The sequence below is a fragment of the Phyllostomus discolor genome, chromosome 11 (genome assembly GCF_004126475.2).
Source record: "Phyllostomus discolor isolate MPI-MPIP mPhyDis1 chromosome 11, mPhyDis1.pri.v3, whole genome shotgun sequence".
Classification (NCBI taxonomy): Eukaryota; Metazoa; Chordata; class Mammalia; order Chiroptera; family Phyllostomidae; genus Phyllostomus; species Phyllostomus discolor.
Genome location: NC_040913.2, coordinates 55,824,467 through 55,851,272, shown reverse-complemented (window position 1 = coordinate 55,851,272; position 26,806 = coordinate 55,824,467). Strand labels below are relative to the sequence as shown.

The 26,806-nt window shown below is 38.1% G+C and overlaps 1 protein-coding gene and 1 long non-coding RNA gene across 5 annotated transcripts in view; one reads left to right on the top strand and one right to left on the bottom strand.

The window, feature by feature from the left end:
• Positions 1–537: 537 nt before the first annotated feature.
• On the bottom strand, positions 538–8,941 carry LOC118497383. The gene is made up of 3 exons (XR_004899907.1): positions 8,848–8,941; positions 4,271–4,392; positions 538–2,269 (listed from the first exon to the last, which is right to left on the bottom strand). It is a non-coding gene; the product is annotated as an uncharacterized LOC118497383 (long non-coding RNA).
• NALCN (sodium leak channel, non-selective) overlaps positions 8,669–26,806 on the top strand; it is a 367,092-nt gene continuing 348,954 nt past the window's right edge. For 2 of the 4 annotated variants that reach the window (XM_028526407.2, XM_036011429.1), the window contains exon 1: positions 8,685–9,055. The gene's annotated coding sequence lies outside the window, so the exon portion shown is untranslated. Of the gene's footprint in view, positions 9,056–26,806 lie in introns of all 4 variants that reach the window. The other 2 variants (XM_028526412.1, XM_036011432.1) reach the window with 2 other exon arrangements.

The following is a 26,806-nucleotide window of genomic DNA, read 5'->3' as shown; positions in this document are numbered from 1 at the left end:
ACACCAATACAAAAGAACCTTTGCACCCCGATCTTCATAGCAGCACAATTTACAATAGCTAGGTGCTGGAAGCAACCTAGATGCCCATCAGTAAATGAATGGATCAAAAAACTATGGTACACTTACACAATGGAATTCTATGCAGCAGAAAGAAAGAAGGAGCTCCTACCCTTTGCAACAGCATGGATGGAGCTGGAAAGCATTATGCTAAGCGAAACAAGCCAGGCAGTGAAAGATAAATACCACATGATATCACCTTTAACAGGAACCTAAACAGCAAAACAAAGAAACAAGCAAAATATAACCAAAGGCACTGAAATAGGGGACAGACTGACAGCTACCAGAGGGGAGAGAAGAGGGAATTTCAGGGGGGAATGGGTAGGGTTTACAGGAACAAATTTGGAGGACACACGGACAAAAACTAGGTGTGGGGGCTAATGGGGGGAAGAGAGGAGGGTTGGGTGGGCTGGAATGGGAGTAAGTGGGAGAAAACTGTATTTGAACAATGATTAAATAAAATTTAAAGAGAAAAAAAAAAAGCAAGAAGGTGAATATGACCAGAGAGATATTCCCGAAGGAGAAGTTTAGTGGAAAGAGTAGTCAGAGTGGTAATGAGTGGGCCACATGGTAGCCACATCTTATGGGGCATAGTAAATCAGAGGACCTAGAATTTCAGTCTGAGTGTAATGGGAATGGTTTCACAGTGTTTCGAGGAATAATTAGTTTTGTTTATTGCTCTGGTTGGCTGTGCTGAGAATACACTGTAGTCAGTGCAGGTAGATGAGCAGGAGACTAGTTAGGAGATAGAAAAGTAATCCTGATATGAACTGGAAGAAGTATGAAAGTAGGAAATGATAATACTCTGTTAAGTTTATTATAAAATTTTTCAAACTTAAGAGAAATTGAAAGAACATTCAGTGTTCTCACAAGCATTCACCACCTAGTGCCACCATTAACAGCTTACTGTACCTGCTGTATTATGTGTCCGCCTATCCAAGCTTCTTCTGTCCATCCATCAATCCATCTTACTGTTTGATGCATTTCAAAGTAAATTGTAGACACCCATACATTTTTGCCTAAGTAATTCAACATGCAAATAAACTATAGTTCAATATATTTTATAGTCTTTTATGTTAAATTTACATAGAGAACTTTTTAAATGTGAAGAATATTCTTATCACATCTCCAAAACTACCCTCATTCCCCTTCCCAGTTAATCCTTTCTACATATCAAATTAGCTAATATTATGATATTTTCCACCACTATTTTTTCTAGTTTTGAAATTCATATTGATAAATCCAAAAAGTAATAACTCCTGTGTCAGTTTTCTTAGCACATTTAGATTCATCCATGTTGTATGTACCAGCATTTCATTCATTTTAATGCATTTCCAATTCATTGGTCTGACCTAACTAAATAATTACAGAGAAATCTAATTTATTTCCAAACAGATTTGGTTACACAAGATAGCCTGTATAACTAGGTCATCATATTTTTACAAATTACACTGTGCTTAAAAATGTATTGTTGAATTCTGGAGCAGCTGTCATTTGTGAAATAAGTAGTCCATAGTTTGTAACATGGTTAACTTATACCCCTTTAGTGTCTTGCACAATAAGGATTATTATAAAATTTACTAAAACCATGACTATATAGTCTCCTCTGTGACCTGGTGATAATTATTTTCATAAATTTATGGCTGTTTGTTACCAAAGTTCTTAAAAGAATAGAATCTGGGTGACAGTAGGGCCATATATATATATATTAGTTTGCAAACTTGGGGATTCCCCAGGTGAAAGCTGAACCTGGCCTTCATACTCAAGAGCGTAAGGCAGACCAAAGAAAGAGGCAGACCAATCCAGATTGGTCGACAGCAGGCTTAATAAACAAGGGAACAAACTTACAAGGCTTGTTTTTGGTGGGCATAAAATGAATATATCCAAGCACCCGACCACCAGATTCTTAAAAGTTTACATAGCAGCCTGAAGTTCAGGCACATATTCAGTCTAGGTGGTCTCAACATCTTACTCTATCAGAGCTGCATTCTTGAAAATGGCTTGCTTTCTGTGAGAACAATGGTCAGAACATACATTCTAAGAACGGAAGAAGAAGTGAGGAGTCTTTGATTATCTTGGTCTGGCTTGCAGCCCAACCATTTGTCACAATCTTTTGATGACCTTCTCCAGCAGTATGATAAGTCTTGTCCTTGCCCAGCTCTCCAAAGACTCTACACAGTAAGGTACAATAAATCATCTATTACACCTTTGTCTGTGAATGACATATAATTATGTTTGAAATGAGTCAACATTTTTATTTAGAAGGTGATTTCAACATTAAGAGACATTTGAGTATGGGTAAAATCAACCATGCTTTTCTAATTTTCCAGCAAACACTGTACTAGGTATACTAAGAACATGTTATATTGAATTAGTAGAGTCAAAAGCAGAAAACAAATGCCCTGATTTTATATTCCGTAATGGCAATTCCAGAGTTTTGTGAAGTAGCAACTTTATGCTGTAATATAGAATAGATTGAAAGTGTTACATTAGAAAATTACATATTTTAAATTGTTTTCTGACGTCTCCAAATGGACTAATTTTACCTGAATGTAAAGGTTTTATTCAGATGACTGCCAAATATACCATGCCACCTGATAATGACTATTAATCATCCAATCAGAAGAGTTAATCCTGAAACAAAAAGGTATAATCTTGTTTTGATCCAGATATAAAGTAGCTGGTCATTATAAATAAATTTTTTCAACTTGTCCATTTGCTCTAGCTGTTGTCCAATGCTTTCATTGGAAAACATAACTTAAGAGAACACTTAAGATCTTTTGATAGTATCATTCACAGCATTAATAGATTGAAGGATAAATATCATATTTATCTCAATAGATTAGAAACAGCATTTTTTACAAAAGAAAACCTTTAGTAAACTGGGAATTAAAATAACTTTAACCAAAAAAGTTTTCAACCAAAAAACCGCTAACAAATACACATAGTGTTAATCATTGGAAACTATCCATTTGAGATCCAGCACAACTTCTGTGCCCAATATCTCCAAGGTGGCCAGTGGAGAAAGGCAAAGAAAAGAAATAAAATGTGTAAGTTTGGAAAGGGAAAGTCAAACTGATTTTCCGGAGATAAGGTAATTATGTATGCAGAAAAGTTAAGAATCCACATTACATTTTTTTTTTAATTCTCAGTGTTGCCAGTAGAAAAAGGAATCTTCCACAGGATCACAAGAAAAGCATTTCACAAACTCATGCATGGAGACTGTGGTATGGCAAGGTTTATTCTGGTGGAAATCTTCTCCTGAGTTTCCAATGTCCCATCTCCATTTGTCCCCCCATGAAAAATTCCAACTGTGTCTTCAGCAAAGCCAAAATATAGGTCAGTGTCCAGCGTTTATGTTTTATGTTAAAGCTTTGTCCTCGGGAGCCCACACAGTCTGCTGTAGGCCCACATGGCTGCTAGAACCACATGGCTGTGTATGTTCTTGGACAAGAGAAAGAGCACACAAACAAACTGGTGAGTAAGAGTCACCAAGTGAGAGAAAGTATGAACAAATGGGGTGAATGTGAGTTACCAAGTGAGACAAAGCATGAATATATGGGGTGAGTGTGGGTCACCAAGCAAAAGAAAGTTCCTTGTTTCCCTGGGTTATAACCAGGGGCTTTTTAAAAATAACCAATCAACTTCCCAACTTTCATGTGTTTTTGATGGGCTCACCCCTAGTTAGACTGACAGGTCTCTATGGTCAAGTACCTCCCTCTGAGCCCCCCAACAGTCTGGTACTGGAGGGTGGACAGTGTTCCAGGAGAGATTTTCTCCTTGGTGGCAGTCACCTGGATTGTGTGAGTGAGTCTGTAGATACTGTAGCTTCCTGGCTAACCAAGCAGGCTTATGCTTCTCAGTTTATTAAACTCAATGTCTATTTCACTTTGTTCTCTTTATAAACAACTAGCTAACTATCTACAGTAACGTCATGACTAAAATTTTGGAAGGTTCCTGGATGCAGAGATGACTAATAAGAAACTGAAATTAATAAGTACTATTACGATAGCATGCAAAATAGAAAGTTGTATTAGATTAACTCCCCAGAAGCAGGGTCTGACACAAGGACTCTGGGAGACTTTTAGGAGAAAAAGAGTGAAGGTAGCAGTAGAGAACAGGAGAAGGAGCCAAGGAGGAATGCATTTGGAGTCTAGCATCAGCTTGTTCCTACTGAGAGCTCTAGAGATGAAGTGTGCTAGAGCTGGCTCACCTTTATGCAGAAACACCAGCTTGTCTTTTTCTCATTGGTTTCAGACTGCCCACTTCCCCTTGCTGGGGATGGGGTTGTATCTTCCAGGGTCAGGCATCTCCCATTCAAAAGAGAGTCATTTTCTGAAAAGGGGGACAGTTATGAAAAGTTAGCACTGATCCTAACAGCAGTTGGCGGAATGGATAGCCTGGCCTGGTAAAGACCCTCTGGATGTGGCATCAATAGGAACCAACACTGTTCACCCTTTCTCAGTGCTACTGAGATCTACTTCTTTCTCTCATTGTTTTTTCCACCCAGAAACAAGATTCTGGTTGGTCCCAATTTCTGGGCAATTTACAAGAGGAGAATTCGCAATATGAACAACAACAACCATTGCTACTACTGGCCCCAAGTTAATAACTGATTCTCATCAGATGTTTTATCTGTCACCCATTTTAGAGCCCTTTTCCCCTCAGCTAGCACTTTTGCATGCATTGCCTTGTGAAATGCTCCATCCCATTAATCTTGAAGGGATCTCATCTCTTAGTTATTATGAACTTATTGAGATATTTTATATAATAAATGAAATCTACAAGATTATTTTCCAGAACTCAAATATTTACTGATACCCAGGAGAAGCTTTCATTATTGAATAGTCAAAACATGCATCACTTGATTATTGACTGATTCTTGTGAAACATGATCTTCGTTTTCAAAGTCCACTAGTTCCTTTGAGCCATATGCTCACCTGCTGTACAAAGAGACCTGTTTTGCTCTCAGCATGAGTTCTTAATTGATATTATCATTCATTTCTGATTTCACAGTCTTCCTTTTCTTTCTTATACCTAGCTTCCTCTGAAAATATAATCACTTAGATTATATTATAGACAGGATGGTGAACTAAGAATTTTTTAAATTAATCTATAAAGTATGGATAGTGGGAATGCTACACTTACTTGTATACCACATAATTTTCCAAGTCAAGTTTGTCCTCTGGAATCCTTCCTATATCATTAGGCAGTCTATTTTTCCATATGAGAAATCAATGGCTTCTCTCACCCCAGTATATTTCTGCCTGTTTTAATAGTCATAACTTCTGTTTAGGGTATGTATCATCTTTTTTTAGTTGCTGTTGAAGAATATGCTAAGCCTATTTCCTATCCATGACTTATTTAAATGCAAATAGAAACTACTTGAAACATTAACTGGCCATATGACAACCTTGCAAAGACTTCAAATCTGACTTAGCAGATGGTCTTTTACCACCTAGGTGTGCTCACATATTTTTTAGTTATTCAGATCATATAGTTACAACATAAGGGCAGGGTCTACTGGGATTCCTGAGCTTCTCCAGGGTTCACATGATGATGGAGATGCATAATACTTGTTGGAGAGGGAAGAGAGAAGGCAAATCCACTCTGTCTATTGGGAAAGAAATGTTTGTGAATAGGTACCAACCACTGGAACTATGTTGCTCAAAGGGCTACCTGTTTATTAAGAGAGATTCTTCATAGTTGCATGTCTCCCTCCAGAGATGCTTAATCAGAATCTTCAGGGAATTATTTAAGATCACCCAGGTGATTCTTATTATCAAGAAAGTTACGGAAAAATTACCTTGAGGAAACTGTAAGATGTAAGGTGCCTTCCAAAACCTTGTAACATTTAAATCATGAGTGAATACTTTGTGGTTGCCTGGAAAGCCTGTTTATGAAAAGACAAGGACATCCCCAAAACACTCAATGTCATGTTTCTTCTAGGAGGTGTAGGAAACAAACTGTGTTAAACCTTCCCCGGACCATCTATTATCAAAATTCCTCAATTCTGTTTGTGCTGATCCATGCAACAGTGAATATCTCCTGGTTGGCCTGTTTATATTTTTTAAGTAGGTCTTCTGGACCCTTTTTTCCTGGCTTCAAATGTCTCTAACAGAGGAAATTCAATTATATCAATATTTGGTGGTTAGTGGACCAAATGTGGACCTCAAAATCACACAATATTAGCAAATGTGTACAGATTAAAATCAATCTTAGCAAGCATCTTTAAAAAATTGGAACATCTTAAGTAGTTACCCCGGTGTAATCTACCTATAAATCTATTATAACAGAATTTTTCTGGAATCAAATTGGGTTTTATATTTACAAAGAGCACATGGCATTCCCCCCATGGATTTTAAATTTATTTTTTTTAGTATTGTTATTGTGTTCTCAGCTACTCTCTATGGGTCAATTGAAACACTAATTTTAGGTGGAAATAAACATTAAGAACTGATGAGTTAGTAAGAAACAAATATCTCATTTCATTCAATTTTTTTTTTAAATTTCATTTCATAGTTACTTCTATTCCAAAGCACTTTATCAGACTATGAACACAATTTTCTCTAATTCACAGTTTACTGCCCTTGTTGTAGATCAGCCTGGCTTCACTCTCTGTATTGTAAGATTTCTTGTATTTGACTCGTTCTCTCTGTTTGACAGTGCTCCTTCCCCATAGTGTTAAATACATGTTTAATGGTAAGGGCTCACTTTTCAAATGCTTTCTGGAGCTGGGCATTGAAGTGGGCTGGGGGCGGGCAAAAAGGAAAAGTACACTGAAGGGAGACACAGGATGCCTTTAGCTATTTTGTCACATAGAAATGCAAATCTAACTTCATCAGATATTTTTATTTTTCATATTAAACTAAAAAATCTCATGGTTTTCAAATGTTGGTAGTTGATATTGATTTGTCAAAAATATTTCAAAACACATCTCTGAATTATATTGTACCCATAGAGCAGTGATTCACTTTCATTACATTACAGCATAGTTAGCAGATCCCATTGGACCTGGAAAAGATGCTTGTCCATCCTCCCTAATTTTACTGATAAGAAAATAGAATAATGAGCAAGTAGAAGGAGTTGAGTGATATTTGGGACATAAGTATTTGCCTTTTAAGATGATCATCTACTCCTATACACAGTAAGTTGCTACAAATTCCAGGATGGATGTACTGAGCTTCTCTATGGCTGCTTCATTGAAGCCCATGAATTCCTCATGACTTTCTCCACTATGCATGAGATTGTTTGGTTCCTATGCTTGAATTACAGATACTCATATAAAGGTAGTTCAAGAGTGGGCAGAGAAGGGTATGAAATGCCTGATTAGTTAGAAGTGGTGCTGAGACTGGGAACATTACTGCCCTTATCACTTCTTTCAAACATTTATAAATATCTTGGCTTTAATTATTTCACTAATATAACTTTCTAACTGACAATTCCAAATTCCATGAATGATACACAGCTATAAATTTTTAAGATACAAACTCAAGTAAACTAGCATTTAGATAAAATAATTGAAGGCAGAGACTTAAGATGATGAAATAAATTAGTTCATAGATCTGACAATTTTTTATAATGTACCATTTAAGTTGTATTCTATTTTCTATTATTTAAATAGTTCCATATGATTTATTTTATCCCTTGTTTAAAACTTAGCTTTTTATATAGTTGGTCTTTCTGAAACCTTTGGAAATTTGAAAAAAATTATTCACATATATGTTAAGAAATGCTAATTACTTAAACATTTTCTTTAAATTATAAAAAATGTGAATTCAGACAATAAAATAGCTCAAATATTGTCCTGAAATGAATGGATTGTGAGTAGAAATTTTTAGATGGCAACTTTAAATATATATAACCATGGAATACAACCCATTTAAGAAAATACATCTTAAAATGTGTGTGTGTTTGAGTTTACTTCCATCCCTTTGGCTGTATCATTTTGTGATAAGGAACTGTTCTTCAGGAGTTAGTATTTTTTGGTTTAGGAGGGAACTTCATTAAGTTTTATCTCTCTATCTCTAACTGCGTCCCTATCTGTGTATGATGTCTAAATCATAGTCAAGGGTTTCTTAGTGGATTTAATATCTGACTACAAGCCAAATGCCAGCCCCCAGAGTAAACTTTCCAAGGAGTGCAAAAGGATAGATGATGATGTCCCCTGGTCTTGTGCATGGTGCTCAAGATTCTGCTATCTCCCTAAACCTGTTCTGCTAGGAGCCAAGAAACATCAGATGCAGCTTTTTCTTCCACTAAACTTACAGTGCATGGAGGTAACTATTAATTTTTATTGGACATCCAGCCTCATCCACCTAACAAAATATTTTAATTTTAAGGAAAAATATTAACACGTTTAGCAAACCTAAGTGTCACTGATGCACTCCTTTCATACTCAAAGCTGAAATAATCGGCATCTTCAAATACTATGTCCAGTAAGACAGGACTGCACACACGCACACAACGCACGCACGGGCCTTGTTCACCTCTTTGTACTGGCCCCGTGTGTGTCAGTCTGGAGTGCATATGGCCGTGCTCCGTGAGCACGACAGAGATCACGAGAGGAGCTGGCAGAGGACAGCCCAGCTGTTGCTGTGAGATCGCCAGTGGCAGCTACAGCGAAGAAACCTGCTAGCACAGACTCTTTGGCTCCCCACCAACTGCAGCGGAGCCTCCTCTGCCATTTCTGCTTTCAGCCTGAGGCATCCTCTGCGGCAAAGTCAACTCTGATTAAAAAAAAAAAAAAAAAAAAAAAAAAAAGAAGAAGAAAAGGCTTTAGCCCCCTACCTCCCTCGCTCCTAGGCCCCGCCACCCCGGTGGCAGTAGCGCGCGCTAGCACGACCAGCGCTGAGCCGCAGCACTCGCCGGGTGGCGCGCGCCGCGCCGAGGAAGCCGCAGGAGGTGAGGGGCCACGTCCCCTTGCGGTGAGCTCGGAGCCCTGACACCCTCCGCCTCAACCGCGGCACCATGACCACTCTGAGCATCAGGGTTACAGGTTGGTCACGGCCTCCCAAAGCCCGGGTGCGCGTCGGTCACCTTCTCCCGGGCCGGGCCCAGGCGGGCGGGGAAGGGTGGGGGCTAGAGTCCGGCACCACGGGCGGGAGGAGCACCCCCACCTTCCGCGGGTAGGGGCGCAGGTGGCCGAGATTTGCTTCCTGGTCGCCTCAACGAGATACACCTTCCCCACCTTCCGAAGCATACGGGTAGGCGATGGAAGCCTAAGGCCGCCAGACCTCGGCCTGCCCCGGGGACATCAGGGAGGCAGGTGGCTGGGGATGTGGTGGATTCATGAACCCCTCCGTACCAGAGGAAGAACTCTCAGTGTTGGGGGGGCCGATCTGCTCCAGCAGGTTTCAGAAAGGGACGGGGACATGGACAGGGACAGGGCCTTGGCTACCCCACCCCCATCCTCCGGCAGACTGCTCTAGGTTTCATATCAGTCATTTTATTAATTGCTCTGGCTGAGCAGCCACCATTAGTGTGGCCACACAGCAAGCAAAACAGTGACCTACCAAAGCAACACTGTTTTGTCATTGAGCCCTTAAGAAACTGGTGTAGATCTCCAGGCTCTAATCCCAAGGCGGGACCAGGACCCTGAATTATAGGGAGGTTATCCCTCTGACTCGAATTTTCCTCTTTCGGCATGGTTTAAAACTCTGAACTCAGATCCTTACAAATTCTTGAGATATCATAGGATAACTTCTAGTTTCAGGCATAATTTTTCAGGGAATGTATTTATACACGCACAGGTTCAGGCCTCTGGGCCATAGTCTTAAATCTCGTGCGTGTGTGGTCATCAGTGGGTCTGGATTCCATGGTTGTAAAAAGGGAGGTGGGTACCAGTGACTGTTGTGTATAAGAAGACCAAAGTTGGAGGAGACCTTAATAGGGATCGGAAATTAACAGGTGGCTATTTTTTAAATTCATCATTCATATTTTCAAAACTACAACTGTAATTTGGTTTGAAATGAAGAGAGGAGGAGAGAGTGATTATGGCCAATATACTTGAGGCACGCATACAACAGGAGTGGCTTTTTACAGTCAGAGATTAAGTTTCATCAGTTCTAAATAAATATCATGACTTTTCAAATCTCTACAACAACAATGATTCGTCTCCTCACTGGTTGGCTTTCATTCTGTGGACATTTCTGTGTTGGATTTTTCATTCTTCTGTAGTGTATTTTGAGCCAGCTATGGTTAAAACCAAGCAGAGTGTAGGAAAAAATCAGGCTTGGGAGAAAATTTTTCAAATGAACAGTCTCATGGGACCCTTTTAAGTATTCATAGAAGACTTGACATCTTGGAGAACAGATGTGTTGACGCTGATAAGGACTATACTAGAAGCTGTAATCTGAGTTGAAGATAAGTCATTTCTTGTGAGTTGGTGGTAATGTAGTTGAATGAAACCTTGGATATGATTTGCAATAGAGGAAAATACACTTGTAAAAGAAAAAGACCTATTCAAAATAGTATCATTTGCTTGAAGATTAGAGAGCCAATGATTTGAGTAGCATTTTCTTCTTTGGGTATGGCATTTCTTTGAAATGTTTCCATTTGCCTATCTTCTGCATACATTTTGAGATGTGTGTTTGTGTGTGTGCACACCTGCGCACAAATGTACATTTTTTAAATCGTTTATCAATGATGAAATAATTTCAGAATCTTTATAGCTATGTAAGTATATCCCAATGGAAAAGAGTCACATGTGGATTTAGAGTTTGTGAAGGAAAAAATCACATCTACCCACAATACTATCTCCTAATTGTAAGTCAGGCACTGGGGTAGGAGCTGGGGATTCAGTGAAGAAAGAGATAAACCCATATACCAAGAAAGACAAATCTGTAATTAGTGCATAGACAGTGAGATGTCTTATTTTCCAGTTTTGGTTTGGAAACTATGACATTCAATTTAAACAAGTTCTGAACTTCACCTCAAAAATGGTACCATTTTAGAGTTTGACTATCATGTTATATGATTCTTACCTGTCTCAAGGACTTGTACAAGGAGTTTTTGTACCTTCAAAACTGTTTGTGTGCAAACATTTAATATTTAATTTATCCTTTGAATTTTAAAATAACTGGACATGATAGAAATGACAGAGCTGATAGAAAGAAGAGAATAAACACCACTGTCCTAGCAAGCTAATGAATGACTGTAATATTAAGACTATATATTTTGACTAATTGTAGTGATAATATTGTACATTTTTTACTGTTTTTCATTTAATATTTATCGTAAGCATTTTCATGTATCTGTACAGTTCTGTTACTTAGAAAATTATAAATGTCTATCTAAGAAAACTATATCCCATGAATGTAGCCTGAGTTATATAGACATGATTCTGTCATTGCATAGTTACACTTTCCAGTTTTTCATAATTATAAATAATGTCTGATAGAGTATAGGGAATTTTTCCTAGAGCATGTTATTTTTTTCATGAAAAATTCAACACAATGATACTTCTGAAAACTGGATTATTTAATTTAGTATGGATATATAATATATAAATAATTGTGTGTATATAAATATTATATGTGGATATGAGCATATTTTCAAATTGGTTTTCCAAAGAGTATAATTATGAATAAGATACTTTATATGATTTTTGAGGTTGACCTGCTTTCTTTTGAGTGTGTGAGGATTATGTCCCCTCTTTTACAAGAATAAAAGAAGATAAAATAATAGCTTAACTTAAACTTATGACCTTTGCACTATATAAAGACTTGATCTTTAACAAATCATCTGATATCCAGATGATAAAATTTGCCTCTTAGAGCAAAACTAAAGTAGGAATGCTGTAAAAGTGGTAAGCTGAAAAAAAAACTAAAAGCAAGTTCTTTTAGGAAAAAAGAATTTTGAGCTCCAGAGTGTAATTATGCTTTTTACTTTTCTGCTCAGATTTCAAATCAATGATCAAAGCAATTTATATAGCGAGAAACTTTTTAAAAAAATTATTTTATTGTTGTTCAAGTGCAGTTGTCTGCATTTATGCTTCACTCACCCACCCCAGCCATCCCCGCATCCCTCCCCTGGTTCTACCCCACCTTTGTTTTGTCCATGTGTCCTTTATAGTTATTCCTGAAAACCCTTACCCCCTTCCCTCCATTATCCCCTCCCACCTCCCCTCTGGTCACTGTCAGATTGTTCTTAATTTCAATGTCTCTGGTTATATTTTGCTTGCTTGTTTGTTTTGTTGATTAGGTTCCACTTAAAGGTGAGATCATATGGTATTTGTCCCTTACCACCTGGCTTATTTCACTTAGCATAATGCTCTCCAGATCCATCCATACTGTTGTGAAGGGTAGAAGCTCCTTCTTTCTTTCTGCTGCATAGTATTCCATTGTGTAAATGTATCAGTTTTTTTGATCCACTCATTTACCGATGGGCACTTAGGTTGCTTCCAGCACTTGGCTATTGTAAATTGTGCTGCTATGAACATTGGAGTGCATAGGTTCTTTTAAAGAATTGGTGTTTCGGGGTTTTTGGGGGATAGTCCCAGCAAGGAATTGCCAGGTCAAAGGCAGTTCAATTTTTAGTTTTCTGAGGGAATTCCGTACTGTTTTCCACAGCGGCTGCACCAGTCTGCATTCCCACTGACAGTGTACTAGGGTTCTCTTTTCTTCATGACCTCTCCAGCACTTGTTCATTGATTTGTTCATGATGGCCATTCTGACCAGTGTGAAATGATATCTCATTGTGGTTTTAATTTGCATCTTTCTGATGGCTAGTGATACTGAGCATCCTTTTATGTGTCTCTGGACCCTCTGTATGTCTTACTTGGAAAAGTGTGTATTCAGGTCCTTTGCCCATTTTTTAATTGGGTTGTTTGTCTTCCTGGAGTAGAGTCCTGTGAGTTTTTTTATGTATTTTGGAGATCAAACCCTTGCCCGGGTATCATCTGCAAATGTATTTTCCCATACAATTGGTTCCATTTTCATTTTGCTGATGTTTTCTTTAGTAGTGCAGAAGGCTTTTATTTTGATGAGGTCCTATTTGTTTATTCTTTCATTTATGTCCCTTACTCTAGGGGACATATCAGTGAAAATATTGCTGTGTGGAATATCTAAGATTTTCCTGCCTAAGTTCTCCTATAGGACTTTTATGGTATAGCCACTTATATTTAAGTCCTTTATCCATCTTGAGTTTATGTTTGTGTATGGTGTAAGTTGGTGGTCGAGTTTCCTTTTTTACATGTAGCTGTCCAGATGCCTCAACACCATTTGTGGAAGAGGCTATTTTTTACTCCAATTTATGCTTTTGTTCCCTTTGTCAAATATTAATTGATCATAAAGACTTTTTGATAAAGCTGTACCTTATCAAATGCTTTTTCCTCATCTATTGATGTGGTCATGTGTTTTTTGTCTTTTATTTTGTTTATGTGATGTATTACATTTATTGATTTGTGAATATTGTACCATCCTTGCATCCCTGGGATGAATCCCACTTGATCATGGTGTATGATCTTTTTAACATATTGTTGGATGCCATTAGACAATATAGTGTTAAGGATTTTAGCATTTATGTTCATCAGTGATATTGGCTCATAGTGTTCTTTCTTAGTTGTGTCTTTATCTGATTTTGGGATAAGCATAATGATGGCTTCATAAAAAGAGTTTGGGGGTCTTCCCTCTTCTTGGACTTTTTGGAATAGTCTTTGAAGGATAGGGGTTAAGTCTACATGAAATCCTTTGGAAAAATCTGTTGTGAGATTGTCCAGCCCAGGGTTTTTTTGTGTTGGGAGTTTTTTTATTATTGCTTTGATTTCATCAGCTGTTATCCGTCTGTTCAGCCTTTATGCTTCTTCTTCATTCACTTTTGGAAGATTATATTTTTCTAGAAATTTGTCCAGTTCACCCAGGGTTTCACATTTCTTGGAATATAGTTTTTCATAGTAATTTCTTAGAATCCTATGTATTTCTGCGGTATCAGTTGCAATCTCTCCTCCTTCATTTTTTATTGTGTTTATTTGGGTCCTCTCTCTTTTTTCTTGATGAGTCTGCTTAAAGGATGGCTGATTTTTTTTTTTTATCTTTTCAAAGAACCAGCTCCTGGATTTATCCTCAGAATTGTTATTTTAGTCTCTATGTTGTTCAACTCTGCTCTGATTTTGGTTATTTCCTTCCTTCTACTCACAATGGGTTTTGTTTGCTGTCATTTATCCTGTTCTTGTAGATGTAGGGTTAGGTTGTTTATTTTATATGTTTCTATATTTTCTGTGTAACCTGGATCACTATGAACTTCTCTCTCAAGACTGCCTTTGCTGTGCCCATAAGTTTTGGACTGTTGTGAGTTCATTTTCTTTTGTTTCCAGAAACTTTTTGATTTCTTCCTTGATCTCATTCTTAACCCATTCATTATTTAGTAGCATGTTATTGAATCTCCATAAATTTGAGAGTTTTTCAGTTTTTCCTTGAGATTGGTTTCTATTTTCTGGGCCTTGTGGTCGAAAGAGATGTTTGATATGATTTCAGTTTTCTTGAATTTGTTGATGCTTGTTTTGTGTCCTATCATGTGGCCTATATTTGAAAATGTTCCATGTGCATTTGAAAAGAATGTATATTTTGTTTCTTTAGGATGAATGGTTCTATATATATCAGTTAAGTGCATTTGATCTAGAGCACTGTTCAATGCTGCAGTATTCTTGTTGATGTTTTGTTTAGAGAATCTATTCATTTTTGACAGTAGGGTGTTAAAATTCTTTAGTATAAGTATGTTACTGTATATATCTTTCTTGAAGTCCTCCAAGATTTTCCTTATATATTTGGGTGCTCCTATGTTAGGTGCATATATATGTACAATGTTTATGTCTTCTTGATGGATTCTTCCCTTGAGTATTATGAAGTGTCCTTCTGTGTCTCTTTTTATGGCCTTTGTTTTGAGGTCTATATTCTCTGATATAAATATTTCTACCCTGGGTGTTTTTGTTTCCAACCCTTCACTTTCAGTCTGTGTAGGTCTTTTGTTTTGAGGTGGGTCTCTTGTAGGCAGCATATGTGTGCATCATGATTTCTTATCCTTTCAGCTACTTCATGTCTTTTGATTGCAGCATTTAAGCCATTTATGTTTAAGGTTATGATTGATAGGTACTTATTTATTGCTGTTTTACTCCCTCTGTACCTGTGTTTCTCTCCCTCTCACTCTTTTTCCTCCTCTTCTTAAAGCAGTCCCTTTGCCATATCTTGCAGTGCTGGTTTGGAGGTGTATTCTTTCACCCTTCTTTTGTCTAGGAAACTCCTTATTTCACCTTCCATTTTAATTGTGAGCCTTGCTGTGCAGAGAAGTCTTGGTTGCAAGCCTTTATTTTTCATTATTTGGAATAATTCTTGCCAGTTCCTTCTGGCTTTCAGTGTTTCCATTGAGATGTCAGCTGCTAGTCTTATTGGGGCTTCCTTGTATTACTTCTGTTCTCCCTTGATGTCTTTAAGATTCTCGCTTGTCTTGGAATTTTGCCCTTTTAATTATGATGTGTCTTGGAGTAGACCTCTGTAAGTTCCTCTTGATTGGGGCCCTCTGTGCTTCCTAGATTTTTGTGACTTTTTTCTCATCTAATTAGTGAAGTTTTCCATCTTACTTTTTCAGACAGGTTTTCTATCTGTTGCTCTTCTCTTTCTGGTACCCCTATTATGCAGTTATTATTACATTGCATGTTGTCCTGCAGTTCCCTTAACACCTCTTCATTATTTTTTGAGTCTTTTTCCTTTTCTTGCTCTTTCTGGGAGTTTTTTTCTACCTTGTCCTCCAGCTCACTAATTTGATCCTCTGCTGCATCTACCCTGTTTTTGATTCATTCTACTGTGTTCTTCAATTTAGAAATTGTATTTTGCATTGCCTCTTGGCTCTTGTCAATAGTTTCTATGTCATTTTTCATGTTGATATAGTTTGTAGTAAGTTCCTTGTAGTTTCCCTGTAGTTTTTGGTAATTCTCAGTGAGCTCATTGAGCTTCCTTATAACCATTGTGCTGAACTCAATATTTGATAGTTGATCTGCCTCTATTTCATTTATCATTCTTTCTGAGGATTCCTAAGGAGGAATTTTATTGGGGGTTGTTTCTTTGCCTTTCCATTGTTTGTGAGTCTCTTGTTTGCCTCTGCTTCTTAAATTGATCTGTTTTGACTTGCTGAGTTTGTGGTGTGAAATTTTATTGTAGTAGACCTGTGAGACCAGTGGTTCAGTCTCCTCGATCTCCTTAACTTGATTATCTGGGATGTCCCTTTTGCTGTTTATGTTGGCTCTCTGGGTGTAATTGTGTTTTGATTGGTGTTGAGTCATTCTTTGGTGGGTCTTTCCCTCCAGGTGATTGACTGAAGGTTACTCTGCCCACCACATCTTGTATGCTGTTGTGACAATGCTGCCAGAAGAGAAGCACAGAGGCTGGGGAACAAACCCAAATCAGCAAAAATATCTTCCCCTGCAATCCCACTACCAGTAGCAAATGAATCACTATTGTTCAGTTGTTCGTTCTGTATGATTTCTCCACAATTTAGTTGTAAATTCAGATAGTCCTAGGAGGAGGTTAGTGTGGCTTCCATTCACTCCTCTGCCATCTTGTCTCTTACTCCCCTATTCTTATATATAAAATATATTCTATACAATTAGTTTTAGGAAATTCTGAAGTCCTCTGAAGAAAAGTTGAAAATAGAATATACTGTGTGTAAATGCAGTTATATCAAAAGTTTCCCCCAGATTTCTATTTTCCTGTGTTACTTATAACTAGTCTATGTAATTTTTTCCCAACCAGTCTTGATTATAAACAGTAAAATTTATAGGCATTAAATGCTTTTCTGAGCATCTGGACCAGTACTCCCATAGTTGTTTGGGACCACTTCTGGGAGAGTGTGTAAGAGTCACCTGGGAGTGTGTGCCCAGGTTTTCACTGGCTCTGTTCCCGGGTTTTGGCTTCCATTGGGCAAGGAGGCTGGGGTCTGTGGGGCTGGACATTGACTGGTGGGGACTCAACCTTACAGGTGCACAGCTGTGCAGGCAAGGGTTCGTGCTGTTGGGGGTCAGGGTTTGGGGGTAATCTTGAGGGCCAACTGCCCCCATGGACTGATTTCAGAGCCCATGGGCAGAGCCGTTGGGGGCAGGACAGTGGCTGAGGTGGTGGCAGATCCAGGCCCAACCTGTCTGCATCACTGGGGTCTGACCAAGGTTCACGGAAATGTGAGAACCCTGGGGGAGGGGGCGGAGTCCTGTGTTTGTCTCCTAGTTGCAGATCTAGCCTCTCCAGGAGGCACAGAGGTCTGGACCCTTGGAGCCACGCACCTGAGGAGCAACCCCATAGAGCCTCTGGAGCCTTGGGGTAGATCAGCAATACCTGAAGGATGCACTGTTAACAATCTACACTTTTTCCAAGAGCAGCAGAAAATGCATGGATCCTGGGGCATGAATACTGGCTGATGGTACTCACAACAATTCTCACAGGGTAGGAAGAAATGAATGTGCTGCTACTACCAGGAGAAGAGGCATGTGTGGCTGAAATAAGCTATCAACCTTGATTGGAGATACTGGTGTAGAGAGGGGAAAAACATACAAGAGGAATCACGTTGTGAAAGAGGAAGAACAGTGGGACAAGGGAACGGCTGAGGGTTTCAGGGCATGTGTGTAGGACAGCCAGCATCAGGGAGGTCTCTGACAAGGTGGAGCAAAGGGGAGTACGCAAGATCTACTAAGAAAAAAGGGGACTTGATGTGCTAACAACAAAGGGATAAGGTTTGGGCTCAGATCCCAGAGGACCCGAACCAGAGACAGAACTGCAGTCCACACTGCAATAAATGCTGAGGTCCCCCAAAGGATGTGGTGATGAGGCATCCAGTTGGACTGGGAACTGTAGGCTCAGGAAGCTCCCCGCTGCCCCAGAATAGATGGTAGAGCAAGAATACCTCTTACCTTGTCTGAGAGCCTCAGGCTTCTGTCAAGGAATCCTTTAAATAACAGGACCCTCTGTGAAGAGAGGACAGGTGTTAGCTTATTGACAGGAACAGGGATACCATGGGAGTGTTGTAGGGCAAAGAGAAGAACCATGCCCCTCTTAGGGAATGTTCAGGATTGTGGCCAAGGCTGAGGATGACAGGAAGAGAGATAGAGGATTTTGTTCCCTGGACAAGGAAGCAGGGGTGACACCACCCCTACCCACCCAGTCTGGTCTGAATGACAGAGAGGATGTCATAGTATATCTATCTACATGACTTGCATCTTAAAAAATTAGTGATGCTTCCTTATAATGCAGGAATGTATCCCTACTGATAGCATAGTCATTATGTCAATTGTGCAGTTGACAGTCACATCAGGGTGCAAAGGTGGCTAAATTATTCCCCATTACACAAGTGAAGGTATTTAGATCCAAAAAGCCAGACAAAACCAAGATGTCTTAGAAGGTACAGTTGAAACCAAGCATTCTGAGCTCAAGTACAGACTTATTTCACATCTGGTATAATCCAGTATCACATCTAAGTGTCTCTAATTAACAATCAATACAGAGTCCTTCTAGGATAGAAAGTGTACCAACTAGCAGGAAATTCTTTCTTATTGGGAAAGAGTACTTATTGGAAGTTTTCTCTTTAAAAAATGGGATTGGAGGTGCTAACCAGGGTCTTTTATTACCCAGCAGCCTGGTAAAAGACTCATGGTGTTCAGGTAGCACTGTCAACACATACTTCCTCCTGAGCTTCATCTTAAGTAAAAACAGTGTGTCCACCATCCAGATGTCCTTAGCCTGAGGGGAGGTCTCCTCCTCTGTTGATCAGTCCCTCTTCTTCTTATGGCCATTGGACCAGGACTGAGGGAGGCAGCAGGAATCTATGCTGAGGGCTGAGTATAGAAACCTGGTATAAAATAAAGCTTTTGCCTTTGGAATCCAGCTACTAGTCACCTAAACCCCACCCCCAATTCCACCCCACTTATCCCCCTAAAACAAACCCCTCTATTCTCTCCAGTCTCATAGACTACTGGCCTTCAAGAGGAAAAAAAAAGAAATGTTCCACTGTTTTCTCCCTTCCCTTCTATCATTCTTGAATCTTATTTGCTAATCTTCTTTTCTTGCTTCCCAGGCTTTCTTTTCACAGGAACATTCTTGTCCCCAGCTCTATAATCTCCAACCCATGGCTTTCTGAATGAATCTGTTCTTTTCTTTTACACACATCTTACTTAGGTCCTTTTTTCTGCTTAATGGTCACCTCTCTGAAAACCCCTTTGACCCCACATTCCTCACCTGATGGTCCTGGGTTGACTTCAACCACTCTCACCTCCAAGGAGGTGACTGGGGACTCTGGTTCTCAGGTTGGAAACTTGGCTCACAACTGGCCATGAATCTCCCAAAAACTTCCAGGAAACATAGACTCTGATCTTTTTAAAATTTCCTCCTGAATTCTGAGCAAACACTGATTATTATCCCTTCTCCAAATGTAGATGAAGCTAGGATGGAGGAAAGCTCTAGAAAAGGCTATTGTCCACCTCCACTTCCAAGCACCATGGAGTTTGAGCCTTCTAGTCAGGAAGTTTAGAAGTCTCTCATGCCATTGGTCATTCCAACTTGACAACCAGTTTGAAAGATTCAAACACATATATGTAACTGCCATTCATGTAACTGTCATATATATATATATGTAATTTCCATGTGTGCATTTCTGGAGATCAGGGATAAACAGTATCTCCTGCTACTGTCCCAACAACCTCAGACCAGCCCCCACAACTGACCTTAAGTGTCGTCATAGCCCTTTACCTCCTCCCTAGCAGACACTCTGTTCTCTCCATTCTGAGCTTGAAATATGTTGGTCTCTCTTATTTCACATTCTTATTTCAGAATGTAGCCTGGTGGAAGAGGGAGGTGACAAGGACATTTAGCAAAAGCAGAAATGCTAAGATCTTACCAGAATGAGACAAATGTGGAAAGAAGATCTCACATATATTGACCTGTCCAAATTAAAAAGTGACTTTAAAACACTCAGTTTGGCAAAGCTCTATGTTTACAGATAAGATGTTCAGGATTCTGTATAAGAGACATGTATCCCCTACCCTCAGGCAGATTTTAGTACAAGAGACATTGTGAGAACCTAAAATTCTAGAAAATGTACATGTGCTCACTAACTGCAGGATGGCAGTATGCAATTTCAGTGAATCTATGGATCTCCCAAAGCCTGCCCCTCACATGCAGTTAAGAAACTCTAGCTTACATATCAAAATTTTCAGTCTGTGTACCACTCTTGACCCAGAAATTTCATCACCACTCATGTATCCTATGAATAAAATGTCACACGCATAAAAAAAAAAAAGAATCCCTGGTGAGTGTTTTTTAAAAATACCATTTCCCATACTCCACCCTGGGAGGTCTGATTTAGTGTGTTTGAGGTGAAGGATGACTGTGGTTGATAATGTTCGAAAAACCTTAGAGGATTCAAATGTTAAGCAGTCTTTGGAAAGTAATATTTTTTATATTATAAAATCTGTTCTACACATTTTAAAAATTTTTTCAGTTACAATTGATACTCAGCATTATATTAGTTTCAGGTATATAATACAGTGGTTAAACATTTATATAACTTATAAAGTGATCCTACTAATAATTCTAGTACCCATCTGACACCAATTAAAATTATTACAATATTACTGACTATATTCCCTATGTTCTACTTTTCATCCCTCTGACTGTTTTGCAATTGCCAATTTGTACTTTTTAATCCCTTCATCTTGTTCACTCAGCCCCCAACCCACCTACATAGCAGTTATGTTTTTTCTCTGTATCTATGAGTCTGTTTCTATTTTGTTTGTTCATTTATTTTGTTTTTTAGATTCCACATACAAGTGAAATCATACTGTAGCTTTCTTTCACTTAGCATAATACCATCTAGGTCCATGGAAACTACTATTTTAAACCATTTTCCTTTGTCAATTTGTGGATTAATATTACATAGTTAAACAACCACACACACACAAAACTAGGTAACTCCTTTCAATTTTCCATACAATTTAAGTACAATTTGGAAAAGTTTTGAAAACCACTTTTTTAAAGCATCCACCATCTCTGTCCAACCTTTGTAGATATTACAAGATTAAATAACCACAATAAAAATAGATTATCTCCTTTTCTGATTTTTCATAATCTTTAAATTGTGGCCACTAGTCAAAATAAAATGTCTTTCACTGAACTATTGGATGACGAAAATCATCGAAGGCTCTGCCACTACTTGGAGGCTGGGAGAGCTTGTAAGGGACTACTTTGAGATTAGGAAACTTGACATTCATAAAAATCCCATAATCAACATGTGGTGATTTTTAACTCTGACAAGCTATTCTTAAAATTTCCTTATACCTACACTGTGCCCAGAATAACTCACAAAAGTCCGAACACATGAAATCCTTTTCAAACATGTAGTGAAAGACAAGGACTTGTTAAGTGGACTGACTGATTTTTTTTGAGTAAAGGCTGTGGAGAGGCTGCTCAGCCTACATGTGCCAGCTGATTGCCTTAATTTGTGATCATTACTATAGTGACTTAGGTGACACAAATCAACTTTATTCCTTCTTCTACTTCTGGTCAGCTAGTTTGGCATGCAAAGTACAAAAACAAATGGATAGTGGGCCATTTGGGTCATAGTCTATCCTGAATTCCCTTGCCAAATCCCATAATTTTTAAAAGTCAAAGAAAATTTAATTTTCACAGTTAAGAAAATAGAACAAAATCCTTGGTGAAGTAATGACACTGTTTTGAGGTATTTGTAGAAAGAGCTGGAAAAAAATAATATGTTGCTCTTAAGGGATTTAGTAAGTAGACTCAATATAAAAAGTAGAAAACAGAACTATTTTTTGTTTTCAATCAGTGTGTTGACAAAAGGAAAAGGGGAAAGAAGAGCCTGTGTTGGGAGATGGCCTTTTGAAAGGTTTGGCAACCTTTGTTCAGTAGCTCATCTTGAGTGGTCCTTGAAAACCAGCTGAGACTAGACTGTGCATGTAGCACTCTGTTTTTGCAGGGGTACATTCTGGTTTGTAAGTTCCAAGACATAGATGAAGCACCCAGATGAAAAGTGCATTTGGAGAGAGAGGTGGAGAGAGGTCAGAGAGATGGTTGCCGTGAACCCAGTAGTCAAACTTTCAGTGATGTCTTAGTTTTATGGCTAAAGTGATCAGCTCTGCTGTGTCCTTGGGGCAGATATGGAACTCGGGCTGTTTTAAGAGAGAAAAGAATTCAGCTGCCTGCCTTTCCTCTGAGCAGAAGCCTGATTAGAAGGAAAAACACATCTAGCCCATGAAATTCATGAGCAAAGGGGACTGATGACAGAGGCTGGCTTGAGAGTGGTTGGGAAAAACCGACATTATAGTTCTAGGGATAGTCATGTTCTAATTTAACTTCACTCTTTAGACTTGGGAAAGACAAGAATTGGAAACCCCCTGTGCCTAATCTCTGGGAAAGAAGGTTCTATTCACAAAGCTGTGGAAAAGTCAGATTGAAAGATGTGGACAGCTCAATATCACTGGGGTAAAGGTCAAAAGTGATTTCAGTCAGGGTATCTACCTTCTCTCAACCTCAGTTTTATCTGTGAAATAGGAATAATAGAACAACTGTCTCACTGGGACATGGCAAAATAATAGATGAGATAATCCACTCAAAGCTCTTATTCTCATACATTATAAACTCTCAGCAAATGTTGGATATGATTTGTTTAAGCTTAAAAATAATTATTGTCACATTTTACTTGTTTTAAAGACATAAAATGAAATTAAATATTGTTGCAAAACATTTTAATTTTACAAAAGTTCTTGAGGTTCAAAAGTAAGAAGAAAATTTTCTGCCCATTTTCTCCCTTCCTCCCCTACCTCTGTTCTCCCAACAAAACAGACTTCCTGGGTTCTAAATTTGTTCCCAGCTTGTGGATCTAGGCCAAGTTTGCCTGAGACTTTTAATTTGTTGATGTAAGATTATCATATTGGAGTTACTTTTTTTTCTATTTTTTCAAAATTCAGAGAAAAGATAATAAAAGATTATAGAATATTTTTAGAATTCATCCCCAAGGAAAAGGATGGATGAATGAATAAATGACTTCAAAAACCTGGAAGTGACATTTAAATAGATTTGATAAGAAAGCTTGATAATTTCTTGCTCCCACTTTAAAAAAATAGACATTTTTATAAATGTGTGGCTGGAAGAATTACAGAATTAATCATATAGTCAAAATTGATTCAATTTTAAAAGATAAAAAATGTCTGTATTATTTTCACAAACAGTAATTGATGCTGAGAGAATTTATAATCATCAGGTTGAATAAAGAATACAGTGACAAAGTAGTTTTTAATTATCTCATATAATAAAATGAAATTTTAATTTAATAGTTCTATAAACCACTTATCTTGGTTTATATCCTTTCTCTATGTCTAAATTTCCTCATCTATGAAATGGTTCTAGTAAGAATTAAAGGACATGATGCATGACATGCTTAGAACAAGCCTGGCACATGACATGTTCTCAGGAAACATTTTTTGTTGGACAAATCTATTTTTGCATGGCAATCAACAGAATTTGGGAGGATATTAACTGATGAGCTTGCTATTTTACCATGGAAACTTCCTTATCTTCCAAAGCATTTTGTCACATTTTTGTGAGATTTTTGGTAAATCTCTTTCTCTCTTGGTGCGTTTCCTTTTTATAATGTAGTCAGATAAGTAAATATTCATTCAGTTTTACATCAGTTTCTATCTTTAACACTTTCCCTTAAAAGGTTTTGATTATTAAGATCAAAGGTAATTATTGAGCATCACTAAATGGAAGACACTAGGGTTGCTGGAGTCCAGAGTGGGCTGTAGAGGCTACAAGAGGTGAGCTCATGGAAAGAGTTCTGCTGAATGCTGAGAGAGCATGGAACATGGTCCTCCATGCCCTTAGCAGAGGAACAAGATAACCTGGGCTTGGGTGGAGTTTCAGCCATTCAAGATGAAGTGCGAGTTTTGATTTTCTTCAGATAAAATCCTGCAAGTAGAGTTGCAGAGCACTATGATAGTTCTATTTTTAATTTTTTTTGAGGAGTCCCAGTACTGTTTTCCATAGTGGCTGTACCATTTTACTCAAAAAGCCTCCAGAGTTTGTGCACCTAAGTGACCGGAAGAGCAGTTGTTGATTCTGATGTGCTGCCAACTGTAGTGACACTTAACAATTAAAAATAAATAAATGACATGTTTTCTTTGAGGTATCATAAAGTCAAATAAATGCTACGAATCTATTAGAGTGTATGATTCTCTTGTCTACACTTTTATTCTCAAACATTAAATCTTCCTGTTATAGCCCTGGCTGGTGTAGCTCAGTGGATTGAGCATGGGCTGTGACCCAAAGTGTCGCAGGTTCAATTCCCAGTCAGGGTACATGCCTGGGTTGCAGGCCATGACCCCCAACAACCACACATTGATGTCTCTCTCTCTCTCTCTCTCTCTCTCTCTCTCTCTCTTTTTCTCCCTCCCTTCCCTCTCTAAAAAATAAATAAATAAAATCTTAAAAAGACTTGTTAAAAAAGTTTTCCTGTTGTAACATACACATATACTCTTCATAAGTTAGGGACTAGGAAGGACTGATGTGGGATTGGCAAACAGACAGCAAAATGGACACAGCTAGAATGAAGGATCTGAAGTCATTGAGAAAGGTTGGAAGATGGTGGGTAATGATATGTTTAGCCAGTTCAAGTGGAAGCTGTGGGTATAAGGATGAAAGTAAGTGCTAGTAAACTCAGTGTCACTATGTCCTTGACACATCAGATTAAATAAAGCAGGCAGATTGTAAGCTCCACAAATGTCATTACTGTTTCATGTTGTATACCCAACACATACTGAAGTGCTTGATACCGTAATGAATGCAAGTATTTTCTGTGAGAATGAATGAATGAGAAACAATAGGATAAGCTGAAGTTTTCTGGAAAGAACTTGTCAGTGTGTTACGAAGCTGATTTCTGATATAAAGAACAAGACATATTTAAAAGGTTGATGTTTGTGACAGTCCAGATCTGAGGCTCCGCGGTTTACAAAGGGCTCTAGCAATGGGGATAAAGTGAAAAGAGCTTTTTACATCAATGAAATGAGAAATAACAAAAGAAACCACCAGTGAGAATTTGTAGAAAGAAAACCCGCACAGTCCTTCTGCACATGTAAAGACTTGCATATAGGTTCTGAAAAGCTGAAGGCAGACAGATCTAGGAATTGAGACTGATGTCAAGTTGTCTTATTGATTTTTAAGTAATAATGGTGTTGGTATGGCCTATCTCTAAGGGAGAAGTAGTGTAGAGACATGATATAGTAATAGTAGCTGGATATCAATAGATGGTGATGGAAACTGTAAGAACAGATGCTCATTTAGGAAGTTGAATATAGAGAACAAACACATGGGACAGCAAGTAAGAGACATTCTGGAATACATAATTTAGAAGACAGATTCAAAATAGTTTAATGCCCACCCAAGAGGACTACAAAGAGAAGAAATGACCTATAGTGTTGCAACACCTTACTGTTAAAGAAAACTGAATTAATTAACTTTAATTTGTCTAAGACAGTGGGAATGACGTAAGGAAAGTATATGCCAACAGAAGTGAAATACAGCTATCAAAGAATATAACACTGTATTTTAACCACTTAACAGAGAGCAAATGAACCAAAGTACTTTCTCTGCCTGAATTGCCATTAGCTGTTTCTGAGTAACTCAGGATTTATCAGTGGATATATTGTAACTGTGTATCACCCTCCTCATACTATTGAACTATTTAAATACCAATTACTTTTAATGACTATGAAAAAGCTACTGGAAGCCATGCTTTTTGAATTTAGCACAGTGCTTCATAAAGCACACTTCTGTAAGTAGAAAAAATATTGGGTTATAAATACATAATAGTGATAAGGCTAAAATACACAGAAGCAATTTCCTATCAAATAATAAGCTTACCTAGGATACTTAAATATACCTGCTGTTCTTTATCAGGGGAATAACAGGTTTGCTGCACTCAGTTATATTGATTCAACATAAATGAATGTGTAAAACAATACTGCCTTATGTAAAGGAAAATTATTACAATTGATTGCCTCCAATTAATTTTGTATTCTTTATCAAGGGTGTCAAATTTATTTTCACTGGGGGCCACATCAACCTTGTGGTTGCCTTCAAAGGGTTACCTTCAAAAGACTGTATAAATGTAACTACTCCTTAACTAGGGTCAAGAAACTCGGTGCTGCTGCAGGGTAGAAACAAGGTGCCAGGCAGATAAAACAAGGTGGAGGGCTGGATTTGACCCACAGGCCTTGTGTTTGCCTCCTGTGCTTTATATGTTTGTAACTTGAACTTATTTTGCTACTTGCATGCTTTACATAATATTTAATATTATTAAAATAGTCAAAATTTTAGTGATTCAGGTGATGGTTGTTGAGTTTTTATGTATGTGTGGAATTAAACATGTACCAGCAGAATTTGGAGAGATAATTTCCTTCAGCACTTTGATTTTATGGCACTTTTGCAGTGGATAAAATCAGAGTAAAAGTGGATGACAACTAATGTCACTTATTATAATTGCACTATTTTGGTGGGCTGAATAATAACCAACATGGAGATTTTTAAAAAAATGAATTCTGGATGTCTACTTATAAAAAAACATGTCCATAATCATTGGTTTTGCTTTAGGTGGCATATTTATAATAAAAGGTGCATGGCATTCATATGTGAAGGTGTCACATTTATGCATCAAATATTTTTCAGATCATAACTTAGGGTCAAGTCATAAGAACAATAAATGG